This window comes from Eleutherodactylus coqui, chromosome 1 (assembly GCF_035609145.1).
Source record: "Eleutherodactylus coqui strain aEleCoq1 chromosome 1, aEleCoq1.hap1, whole genome shotgun sequence".
Classification (NCBI taxonomy): domain Eukaryota; kingdom Metazoa; phylum Chordata; class Amphibia; order Anura; family Eleutherodactylidae; genus Eleutherodactylus; species Eleutherodactylus coqui.
Window position 1 is genome coordinate 122,389,951 of NC_089837.1, and position 13,818 is coordinate 122,403,768.

A 13,818-nucleotide genomic window follows, 5' to 3' on the forward strand; every position below is an offset into this window, starting at 1 on the left:
CTTGCCGGACTTGCCATAAACTCTTGCATAAAGCTGATGGTATATACTGTAGTCCTTTCCCACCACCAATACATCACTTCTCACTATATTCCCCACACGGCTGAGTCACTGTGTAATGACATATGGCACGGTATAGCATGCTGCTATTACACTGATCAGACCTTCACAGTAACAGCCTGACCCCAGTAATGTGTAAGGGAACTGAAATTGATTACTTAAGGATTACTTGAGTGTCATGAATAAGACTATACATACCTCTTCACCTGACCACTGTGCCCTTGTACTGTATGACAATGAGCTTGTTTCCTCTTTTGGGGAAATCCAAATTATCCTAATAATGCACATGATTTCCCAGTATCACGGGGCAGTGTGTGTGTGGGGGGCAGGGGTTCCTTTCTTCCTCATCTCAAATATGTATATTACTGACAATAGTGATCAGTACTCTTAAGGCCCATTTAGGCACAACGATTATCGCTCAAAAGCCGTCTTTTGAGTGATAATCGTTGGGTCTAACTGCACAGACATCGTGCAGTTTTCGTTAAGCTGTTGCTGATCGCTGGTCTTTCGGCATGCTTAAAGAGAACAATCAGCCTTATCAGAAGTTTACAGTGGGATACAGCTGATACTATTGTTTTAGCTGTATCCCGCTCCCTGAACAGCTGCGTTCTTCATCCCCCGCTCGGAGCGCTCCGCTGTATACCAGCTGAGCACTCCGTGAACAGCCGGGGTATGAAGAATACAGCGGTTCTGCATACCCCGCTCGGAGCGCTCGGCTGTATAGCAGCTGGGTGCTCCGAGCAGAGAACAGCTGGATGCAGAAGACAAGCGGGCCGGCTTGTCTTCTGCATCCCCCGCTCGGAGCGCAAAGTGATCACTCCATGTTTGAGCGATCACCTTGCGCTTTAAGGCACACAACAATTATTGCTCAAAAGACATCTTTTGAGTGACAATCGTTGTGTCTTAATGGGCCTTTAAGGTACGTTCACACATAGCAGAATTCGGTACAGATCCACACCAAAATCTGCAGTTCATTTTGCACTGTGGATTGTGGTTCAGCTCTGAACCAAAGTCCACATCAAAACCCACATCATTTGGTGCAGATTTTGACACACATCTGCAACAGATTTCACCTTTTCAATTGAAATCTGATGTGGATTCGAGTCAATATCCATGTTAGAATCTGCACCAATTGTGACGCAGATTTTGGTGCGGATTTGAAATTCCACAGCAATTCTGCTACGTGTGAATGTACCCTTAAGGACTTTTTATATGGAATGGAATTGATCTTCAGCACACAGCAAAATTTGCCAATGTGGAAATCTGTCTGAAAATCCTTATGTCAAAATGCGGATTTCGATGCGGAATCGCTGGCAGAATTAGGCCATTTTTAAATCTGCATCAAAATCTGCAGTTCGGCTACATTCACACGGGCGAGTAAGATATCAGGCTGAGATATTCGGCCCGATATCACGCTTGCCAATGTGCATTTTTCACGTCAATGCAAGGCGTTTTTTTTAATTCAAAAACTCCTTGCATCACTTCTGTAAAATTGTGATTCTCAGGCGAGTGTTTCATACGTCAGAGGTTCGCAAATGTCTCCCAATATATCAATGGGAAACATTGCACTCACATAGACATCGCACGGCATGCAAGTGATGTCTTTTAACCCCTTAGTGACGGCGCTATCGTAAAACTACGTCCTGCTGTTGCAGGACGTGTATGGAGGGAGGTAGTGCCGCTATCTCCCTCCATACAGCGCGGGCGTCAGCTGTTTATTACAGCTGACACCCGCGGGCAATAGCCGCGCTCGGCCTATTAACCCTTTAAATGCCGCTGTCAATTCTGACAGCGGCATTTAAATCCCCCGAACGCTGTTTGGGGGTCCCGCACGGTCCCCCCGCGGTGAGATCGGGGGAGCCGTGCAGGTGTCATGGCAGCCAGGGGCGTAATGAATGGCCCCAGGACTGCCTTAGCAGACAGCCTATCAAGCCATCCACACAGGGTGGCTTGATAGACTGCCTGTAAAAAAGCAGTATGACGTAATGCTATAGCATTACGTCATACTGCAGGAGCGATCAAAGCATCGCATGTTAAAGTCCCAAAGGGGGACTTCAAAGTAAAGTAAGAAAAAAGATCAATAAAGTTTTTTAAATTGTAAAAAAAAAAAAGTTATAAAAGTTTAAATCACCCCCCTTTTGCCATATCAATTATTAAAAAATCTAAATCATAAAATAAAAATATGTATTTGGTATCGCCGCGTCCGTAAAAGTCCGATCTATCAAAGTAGTGCATTATTTTTCCTGCACGGTGAACGTCGTCTGAAAAAAAAAAAAAAGAACGCCGGAAATACACTTTTTTAGTTACCCTGTCTTCCAGTAAAAATGCAATAAAAAGTTGTATGTATTCCAAATTGATACTATCGGAAACTACAGGACATCCTGCAAACAATGAGCCCTTGCACAACTACGTCGACAGAAAAATAAAAAAGTTATTGCGCGCACAAAATGACCGCAGAAAATAATTGAAAAAAATAAAATATCTTTAAAAAAAATACAAGTACTACAGCAAAAAAAAAACTATATAAGTTTGGTATCGTGGTAATCATACTGACCCAAAGAATAAAAATATCAGGTCGTTTTTGTTGCAGTTTGTGCGTCATAGAAACAGGACGCCCCAAAAGATGGTGGAATGTCGGGTTTTTTTCCATTTCTCTGCTAAGAATTTTTTAACAGTTTTTCAGTAAATTATATGGTACAATAAATAGTGCCATTGAAAAATACAACTCGTCCCGCAAAAAACAAGCCCTCATACAGCGACGTCGATGGATAAATAAAGGAGCTACGATTTTTTAAAAGGGAGTAGGAAAAAACAAAAATGGAAAAAAGCAAAAAAGCTCCGTCACTAAGGGGGAAAGGTCCCATTGAAAACAATGAAAGAGGCGTTCCAAAGATAGAGCATGCTCATGTGAATAAGTCCATTTAAAAGAATAGATTTCATATCCGTGTGAGTTTTGTGCGTTTCGCAACACACAAAACGTGTGCGAGATTCTCGCCCGTATGAATAAGCCCCTAAACAAATTCCACTGTGTGTTGTGGAACAATTCCACCCATATGAGAGGTCCCTTAGGCCACTCTCATACGAGCATTTTTTTGTTGCATATTTCATGTATGCGAAAGATGCAGCACTAAACCTCCATGTTTTTCATTGGGGCCTCTTACATTAGTGCTTTTCCAGTGTGTACTTTACGTGCGCAAAATCACATGTGGCATGTCCTAATTTCAGAGTTTTCAACTATAATGCCTTATTCATACTGCTAGGCTTACTTTATGAAGATGGGCCTACTGGACCCTGATGCAACTGGATCCTCTGCATCCACTATAGTTACGCCTCTAACAATAATCACAAACCTATAATATAACCTATACAGGTTGTGTGTGCTTTTATCTGTTTAGGGCGAGGAAAGGCGTGCATACATACAACAATTTATCTTCATTTGCAATCTATAAGATTTTAAAGACTCTCTTGGAAATCAAGTGCCGAGGCAAAAGCAACAGTTAGGCCCAATGTCCACAGGCGGATCTGATTTGCAGAAGATCCGCAAATCAAGCCGCCCATTGAAATACATGCCTTTCGGTCTGGAAAACAAATCGCAGCATGCTCCATTTTATTGTGGATTCTGCACAGATGGCTTCCATTGAAGTCAATGGAAGCCGTCTGATCCGTGGCCCGCCCACAGCTGATACTGCAGGCAGGCCGCGGATACTGCGGGACAGCAGGAGTTTAAAAAAATGCGCTGTGCACTGGCCGGCGCTTCCGCACACAAACCAAAGGGAAAAAGAAAGAAGATCCGGTTGGGACGCAGGAGACCTGCATCTGGGCCGGGCAGGTAATTATGTGTCCTTGGCCACAGGCAGGGTGGGATTCCACTGCGGGCTCTCGCATGCAGAATCTGACCCGCCCGTGGCCTAAATTAGCCATCATTTGCATGTACTGTGCAAAAATAGTCCAAGCATAAGGGTATGCATGTATGTATCTCACATCACATGGGATGTATTTTTTGCAGTGGACAATCCGCCATCAAAGATTTAACCTCATTCAATAAAATTGGTGAAAACCACAGATTCAAAATCTGCACTGCAGGTTCATTTAGGCTGTATACACACGGGATTGTAAACCTTTGATTTTCTATGCAAGTGCAATACATTGCGCCCCAAAAAATATTTCAATAGGAAAAAATATATATCACTTGGCAGTCACATGCAAATGGCATCTGCTATCAAGTGCAATGTGTTTTTTTTTCTTTTTCGGTCCATAGAAAATAATGGACGATATCGCCCAAAATTAGGGCATGGAATAATTTTTCTGTCTCACAGCATTACTGCAAGAGAAAGATAGTTTATGTGAATAAACACAATGCATTCAATGTGTTATTTTCACGTGTGGATTCCATCCATATTGCTTTTGGACGGAACTTGAGTGTGAAAATCGCCGGTGTGAGAAGATCCTGATACTGCAGAATGTTTTCTACAGTGTGGGGATGAGATGCGCTATAACCTCATCCGCTTTGCTGGTGCTGTAATAACTTGTAAATATTGTGCAGCCTTAATGATGATGCTTGGTCCGCAGTAATGGAATCCCATGCTGTGCTTTACGCTTCTGAGGTTCGTGGGGCTGGAGGAGTTTTGTTTGCTCTTGCTTTGGAAGAATGTGAACCTGATTCTGCTCTCTTTAAATCCTCACAGCTGAAGGTCAGATACATAAACCTCTGTCCTTCCTATTGTCCTTCTGATCTTCTGGACAAACCGAAAACATGTTTGTATGGATAAACTCTAAAACCATAATACAGTGATTATTGCATCGCTATGAAGGTAAGGCCGTGCTCACGCAAACTGGTCAGATTCTGCATGCGGATTTCCGCAGCGGAAGACCTGCGATACTTCACAGAGAATAATTGCGAATGATCGCGGTTTGCTGTGCGGATGTACGCATGTGAACAGCGTATCGTTCGTGCAGAAGAAAGATCTCCCTCACCCCTCTAGCCCCTCTATGTGTTCTCCTATCAAGGTGGGGGTGTTTCCGCCGCTCATTCACAATGTTAATTGCGTATGGCCTGAGGATCGCTGTCATCCATTCTTATGTGGAATTCGCATTAAAATAGAAAGAAATGTGAAAGAAAATTTGAAAACACGTGCCTTTCAATGCCACGTTTTACCGCAGATATTCCACCAAATCCTTTAGTGCGAGAGCCACCTAATTCAGCTTTACCTTGGAGCTTTAAGGTTACATTCATGCATGCAACTGTCCCAGGAGGGTGCAGAAAGTCATGCATATTGCTGAATCAAATGAGACAGACTTGTTTCAATGAATTGACTTACTAAGGCTAGTATCACACGGTCGAGCGCGATATCGGGTATTGAAACTTGGGCCGATATAGCACTTGCGAACGTAGGATGTACCTGCAGATGTGAGGCGGTTTTGTGTCAAAAACACCTCCCATGACTTCAGTACAGTTGCGATACTCCGGCACGGAGAGGTTTGGTAATTGTTTCCCATTGTTTTCAATGGGAAAACTCGCATCGCCCATTCTTTTCAATGGGGCCGGAAATACACATCGCATGTTGAGTGATGTGTTTTCCGAACCCATTGGAATGGGTGAGGCGTTTCAAAGAAATGCCCAAAGATAGGACATTATTTTTCAAAAGAACGGGGTTCATATTCGTGAGAGATTTGTGCATCTTGCAACGCACAAATCTCATGTAATTTTCTAGGGCGTGTAAAAATGGCCTAAGCGTGTTTTTACACTAGCATTAGTGGCAGCGCTGGCACTCTTCAGTTCCTGAAATTGCTGAGCTGAACCTGGAAGCACAGGTGCAGCCCAGCAATTAGCACTATTACAGAAGCATTAACAGTGCTTGTGTCATTGCACCCTAAGGTACTATTACAGGGCTACCTTCTCGTATGGCGGAGACACTGCAGCATTTTTACTGCAAGCTACATGGAGGGGATTTTAAAAATCTTCACATGGTATGGATATTTTCCACACCAAATCCATAGCATTGTTGAAAAATGTCTATTTATACTGTGGAATTGCGCGGTAGAATTCAATCCTTGAAATACAAGAGCTAAATTCTACAGCTTTTCCGCAAATAAAAACACGACTAAATCCACACCATTTAGGTGCAGATTTGGCCACCGTAAAATTCTTGCAGAATGTCTGCAGCGATTCCGCCATGTGAGAAGGTGACCTTAGGCTATATTCACACAGACGAGTGCGATGTAGGTTAGTGACTGACCATTTTACGTGGGATTTTGCAGCAATTTTCATCAGATTTGCATTAGATTTACATCAGTTTTTCATGGTCGCTTTCTCACGCTCTTGAAAGAATCTCATGTGATTCAAATAGTAAAATGCCTTAAAAAATGTATCACAGTTGCATGCAACTACCATGTTGTGTGACTGACACATTTTTTTTCACACTACAGTAATTGGGGATACCCTTGTGCTTTTTAGAATGTTTTATTGTTTTCATGAAACCTATGGTTACATTGCATCATATTGGTGACTGTTTCTTTAATGAATGACTGTGCATTGACACTGGGGGCGGACTTCTCCTGGAAGTGGGTTCTGGAAGAGGTAGGCCCAAGGCCAGTAGAGGTAGCACGCTACTGAGGCAAGTTTCCAAGTTTTGTGCAAAGCTTTGTTTTCCTGGGACTCCGTCATACGTTGGAGCTTGTATGAGGGAACGGCACTCACAGATGAAAGAAAATGAGTCTAACACAACTCCGGGTTCTGCTCTTGGGATAGAGCGCCACAATTAAAGTTTCTTCAAAGCACCAGCTTGTGGAGAAGATGTGGTCTCGACCCATCACCACGCCACTCTATGCTGCATATCTGGTGGATTGTTGGCAGTTCACTGCCATTCTTCCCACATTGGTTGCTGCACCCACCTCCATCCACATCCACTCGGCCCACTGGCTACTACACTACTGCAAAAAGTAATGGGCTATTCTTACACAAGAATCAATGAAAAATAGGACTGCAGCAATTTTTCCAACTCAGATTATCTGTCCGGGAGAAAAATTGCCTGTGTGAATTAACTCATTCAAATTAATGTGTTCCTTTCCTGTGCAATTGTTGTCCATCTTGGAATCAGACAGAACTCACATAGGAAATCCGCCTGTGGGAATATTCCCTGAGGCTGACTTCACATATTTGCGCACGCAAATTGGGTTTGTTCACATGTGCATATTTTGCGTGCGCCTTTTCGGCAGCGCTCTATCTTTTTGTGTATTTTGCAGTAAAGGTCCACATAGAAGTCAATTGTGAGTGTGCAAATGCGGGTGTAATACGCAAGGAGATGAGCGAAACACTTGGAATTCCACTGGAAAACGAACACATTAGTTAGCTGTTTCAATTGGAGCTTTTGTTTGCCGCATGCAGTGAACATGCCCTGCGGGCAGAAAAAGAGTCAAGTAGAATAGGGCAATATGCGTGCAAAAATACCTAAGGCTCCTATTACACAGCAGTGTCTCTTCTGTAACATTCTAAATCCACAGCGTGACTATTTGTGCTATGGATTTCAACTCTTGAAATACAGGGGTTAAAATTTGTGCCAAATCTGCAGCCGTTTGGCACAGTGTCTGCAGTTTTCTACTACAGAGATTCTGCAACAAATATGTTGTTTGAGAAGGCGGCCTAAGGATCCACACAATACAGATTCATCTGTGGCTTTCTGCAGCAGAATATCTCATAGCTAATCTTTACTGAGGTTAAAGGTGTTTTCCGGGCTTCTAAAACAATATATAGAATAATAGATGATACCACCATAGCATAGTAGTAATTTTTCCTTTTCATTGCCCAGCACCACAGTTTTAGAATATACTACTATTGGCATAACAGAAAAGACCAGAGGACCAAAGCAATAGCAATGCCTTTATTAATAATAAGCATTATATATTAAACCATAATAAACATGAACAACACTAATAAAGCATAACCAGCACCATTCAGAGTCTGCAATAGAGGACTAATTCTCCCTCGTAACGAGTGTGGATGAGGACTTGCCCACATAATAAACCTACACTACAAACAAATACAGACACTACGATGGCTCTACAGAAAACATGAGACATCACTGTTACATAAGGCTGCCTGCACACGGGCGGGTCAGTTCCTGCAACGGAGTTTGACCCGGTGCCCAGCGGGTTACCCCCAGTGTACCTCTCCGCTGGTCTGCTCCTCTGCTGCGAATGTGCCGGCTGGCGCACATGCACAGTACAGATGACGTCGCGCTGGCGATGACACGGATCCTGCGACCATTCTGCAATGATGATTGCAGAATGGCCGCTAGATGGACGGCTTCCATTGACTTCAAGGGAAGGCGGCCATGCGTAGCCCGCAAAAAATCGCAGCATGCTGCAATTTCTCCCCCGCGAGTGGAAAATTGCAATTGATTTCCGCTTGTGGGCAGGAAATTCTGTTTTCTCATAGCATGATATGGGCTGGATTTGCTGTGGAATCCCGCTCTGGATTTCACAATGCAAATCTGTCCATGTGCAGAAGGCCTAAAGTAATAGCTCTAGGAGACAGAAACACACCACCAAATTTACAGTCCTGTAATCTAGACATTGCTCAACACACCGACAACACCTTTAAGTCTTCATGGCCCAAGAAGGAGCTCTATGGTGGGCATACATTTGGTCTCAGTCAGGATCATGTTAACAAAACTGCGTCAAACTGCTGGCTGGCTTGGGGGAATATCTTTGGAAAAATAGAAAGGTTCATAGTTGCCATACAGGATCAAGTCATAAATACAAAAACTACAGAAAACATATCATAAAAGACACCACACTTACTTAATGACCCGTGTAGAAAATGCCACATGGTGGCAAAAACCATACCACACATTACCCCCAGTTGTAGCTCTTGGCACAGACAGATTTGCACAGATATAGTCAAATGGCAAATATAGTCCACCAAAAGTCTAGAAACTTTACATCTACGGTCCCCTGTCCACGGCTGTGACACGGGGAGCAGGGGGGAAGAGCTGTCTGACAGATAGGCTTACTGCGGAGAATCGTGGCAAATCGCGGCATGCCACGATTTGAATCCCGCGAGCAGAGAATCGCTAGGATTCTCTTCTTGTGGACTTTGGGGCTGCGCTTTCCATAACAATGCTATGGAAAGCATTCCCCGCGTCCAAATTATCGCCGCGGATAATGCAATGAACTATCGCCCGTGGACAGGAGCCCTAAAAAAAACTGCTCTTGTTGTTGCAGAAAGCAATTGTTGGGAAGTTTGTAGACCTGGACAAACGAATAAAACACACAGGTTTAATTTCTGCATTGTTTTGGTTGCTCTGCCTTGACCGTTGTCTGGCTCAGCACTTGGTATCAGCTTTAACCAAGTTAAACATTTTGCACATAGTATTAGATATTAATAAATTAGTTTATCACCGACACCCAACAATCGTCCCATCTGAAAGGACCCTTAGCTCATTCGCTAAGATTAATGAAGTTGTTATTTATTGAAGCAAACCATTCTTCACATCACATTCCATAGGTGCACATAATACATGGAAATGGATATACCCTCAATGCTCCATCAAAAGTTATCGCTGATTAAAACGTGTTCGCTGATGAAAAAATGCCCATGGACCTGAGGCCTAAGGTTACTTTTAGACAAGGTGATTCTCGTTTGAGCAATCAAACAAGCAAGTGACGTCACTGCTACCTCATTCGCTCGCGTTCAGCCTGTTTAGACAGGCAGACACATCGTTGGCTCATTCCAACAAGAGTTGTTCAGCTTCGCTCAGTTTCAGTATAAGCGAATGTGAAAGACCGAACAAGCGCTGTTTAAACTAACGACTAGTGAACGAGCTAATGATTGGCCCTTCTGGTCATCTGTGGCACTTGTGGGTGCAACAGATAGGCAACAGTATCTCCTCTGACATCTACACTGAATGGAACAATGCTCTTGGTCGTGGTCATTCCAGATCGACATTACGGACCCTTGCCGTCCAAGTTCAATAACTAACAAAATGAATGGGGAGTGAAAAGCGAACTTTTGTCATTCATCATTCAATTGTCGGCTTGCTTTTAGACGTTCACTTCCGCTCGTTTAAATTAATTTTTGAACGATAATCGCCTTAAGGCACCTTGTACACGGCTGGACAATCGGGCAAAAATGTCCGCCTCAAAACTTTTCTGCTCCATTATCGGGTTGTGTAAAAGTGCAAACAATCAGTAAATCCTCATTCGTCAGCTGATCTTTTTGTTTATGTAAGCATAAAAAATACTCCTTGTCAGCTGTACATATCCTTGTGTAAATCCTTAAGAAAAACAATTTGCATGCCTCCTTGTGAAAATGCCAGTCTATGAAGTTACAACATTTGTGTGTGCCATGTTATAGGTCCAAACATCATGGATTCGTAATTCAGTCCTGCACCTGAGCCCCCAGGGAGAGAGGTGTGACAGCTTCCCATTTTTGGTATGACAATAGAATGGTTGTCACTCTGGACCTGCTAACAATGAACAATGTCAGGCTGATGAGCTATTCTCTATTGTAAAAAAAGGAACTGGCAGAAACCTTACAGACACATTATCAGCTGTATGACCTGCAAATCTGTCATCGCCTTCATGGCTCCAGGAATAATGGAAGCTATGTCACCAGTGTAAACAGCACTTTGCACAGGTTAAATCACTTTTATTTACACTGTCTTATGTCACCCATGCAAAAGGTGAAACATCCAACAAAACACATCCATTAGAGGCTTCTTAAATGTTGGTGCACCTTAAAAGAGGCTTCTACCTTTGCAAGGGCATTATAAATAATGTAGATCATCAACTTAAAAGGAGATGCATGGAGAACGGACAAGCATGTAGAGTCAATGCGATATCAGACTATCGCCCCAGCTGTCATAGAGGTACACAGGATATTCTATATACAGTATAACCACAATGGTTTTCCTGTTTTAAATTTTACTTATTTTGAATGAAGAAGCACTTTACAAGTGAGAGACGTCTACAATGAAGTGTCTGCCTCAGCATGTACGGGCGGGCGCATTCATGGAAGGAAAAGGAAATGAAAGCAAATGTTGACAGATTCTATGCCCACAAAGTGGCAGCAGTCAGGAATTGTGTGTTGACCAGATGACTGCAAATCCATAACTTGTAAAAGTGCAAAAGAGCAAAACTAAAGTCATCAATTTTTTTTAGACGTTATACTGTATAGGACGTAAAGAGAGGGAACTTGTTTACAGGACAGCAGGAGAGAATTACTGTGTCAATGTAAAAGGGTCCTGGCCATGATGGTTCTGGTGCTAGTGAACGCAGATATACAAATATTTTTTTTTTGTAAAACATGTTAGATTCTTGCAATAATAAGAAACTTTAAGGGAAAAATGCGATTATTATTTTTTATTAATTTTTTTTAAACTTCTTTTTTCCCTAGACCTTTTTTTAAACTTTCAGATTTAGACTTTTTTGAACTCTATTTTCTTATAGCTGCACTAGGGAACTTGAATATGCTGTATGTTACAGCTGATAATCGCTGCTGATGGCACTGGCTTAGCTATGCTGTACAAGTACATAAGCTGTGAGGAAGGAGCTAAAGGGGTAGTTTATTTTGGACAATCTCTTATTGTTAGAAGGGACCGTTGGTGATAATCCAATCACATTCTACCGTAAATAGGCAGTCTATGGAATAAAACATGTCAAGTCCTCTAGATCAGTGTTCCCCAACTCCAGTCCTTAGGGACCCCCAACAGGTCATGTTTTCAGGATTTCCTCAGTATTGCACAGTAATTATTGTCGGTGCCTCAGACATTGCCACAGGTGTACGTACTATAGAATATCCTAAAAACATGACCTGTTGGGGGCCCCTGAGGACTGGAGTTGGGGACCCCTGCTCTAGAGTGAGAGAACAGTAGCTCTTCACTTTGGCTGATAGAAGATCCTTTTGATTAATTCAGAATTCCCAAGTAAAGTATTTGAAAATGTATTTTCTAAGCCTAATAACTGAATTTACTTTAAACACTTTTTTACTTAAACTTTATTTACCTTTATTTTATATATTTTTTTCAGGCCCACTTGGAAACCTCACAATGTGATCTACTGATCGCCTCTGTAATGCTTTAGAATACTCAGTATTTCAAAGCATTATGGCCTGTCAGTAATAAATCGACAGCAAATCTATTAGACGTTCAGCCAACATACAACTGCCCCCTCCAGTCTGGCTTCTGCCCCATACACTCGACTGAAACCGTCCTCACAAAAGTATCAAATGACCTCATAATGGCAAAGTCGAGAGGCGACTACTCCATACTAATCCTCTTTGACCTCTCCGCTGCATTTGACACTGTTGACAAGGACCTCCTTCTCACTATGCTCAACTCTATTGGCCTAAAGGAAACTGCTCTCTCCTGGTTCTCCTCCTACCTCTCTGACCGCTTTTTCAGCATGTCCTTCCATAGCTCTATCTCCTCTCCACTTCCTCTCACGGTCAGGGTCCCCCAGGGCTTGGTCCTTGGTCTCCTTCTCATCTCTATCTACTCAGCCCCAATTGGACAAACCATCTGCAAATTCGGCCTCCATAACCATCTCTATGGTGATGACACCCAGCTATACACCTCTTCCCATGACATCTCTGCACCATTCCTCCAAAACATCACCCACTGTCTGTCCGCTGTCTCTGATACTATGTCCTCCCTCTTACTCAAACTTAACCTCTCAAAAACTGACCACCTTGTCTTTCCGCCCCCAACCAGCTGACCTTCCCCCAACATCTCCATATCAGTATCTAGCACAACCATAACCCCCAGACAGTATGCCCGCTACCTTGGGGTCACACTGACCTCTCCTTTACCCCCACACCCAATCTCTGTCCTGAACATGCTACCTGCACCTCAGAAATATTGCTAAAATCCGGCAGTTCCTAACCACGGACACTCTAAAGACACTGCAACTCACTGTTCATTGGCCTTCCCTGCACCAGACTCTCCCCTCTCCAATCCATATTAAACGCAGCAGCTAGGGTCATTTTTCTAGCCAGCCATTTCTCAGATGCCTCTGCACTATGCCAGTCATTGCACTGGCTGCCCATCCACTGCAGAACTAAATTTAAACTCATCACCCTCACCCACAAAGCTCTCCATGGCACCATGCCAACATACATTGCCTCCCTCCTGTCTGTACACCACCCAGCCCGCCACTCCGATCAGCCAACACATTGAGATTAAACGCCCCTCTAATTTAATCGTCACATGCTCTAGACCTCTCTAGAGCAGCACTGATCCTCTGGAACGCTCTACCCCAAAATATCTGGACCATACCCAATGCACGGAACTTCAGACGCGCCTTAAAAATACACCTCTTCAGGGAGGCATACCAAATATGCTGACCTAGTCCCCTTGCCCCTCCCTTTGGCTTCCCACACCTTCCACCCTGCCTATCGCATACGACCTCTACTCCTACACCTCTTTACCACGCCCACCTCGTTTTCTTCTTATTAACTGATTTCCACATGTAATTTCCGTACACCCTGTGTTTTCCCATGCCTTATCTCCCCCCACTGTACCTCCTGTATCACCCCCACCCCTGTTTGTTTCAAACTGATTGTATATCATATGTCAAAGCGCTGCGGAATAAGTTGGCCCTATACAAATAAAGCTTATTATTAATGTACACCGATATCCTAAGAGTGTAATGGTAGGCCCAAATACAGAAGAGAGCAAAGAGTAGCTTCACTTTTTAACATAATGTTACATTCACGGCCGGCTTCACACGGGCACTAAAATCACCCGATATTTGAGTATTGTG

General features: G+C 43.3%; 1 protein-coding gene across 1 annotated transcript in view; it reads left to right on the forward strand.

The window, feature by feature from the left end:
- Positions 1-13,818, forward strand: part of MED12L (mediator complex subunit 12L) — a 504,977-nt gene that overhangs the window by 143,021 nt on the left and 348,138 nt on the right. The gene's annotated exons all lie outside the window — the stretch shown is intronic.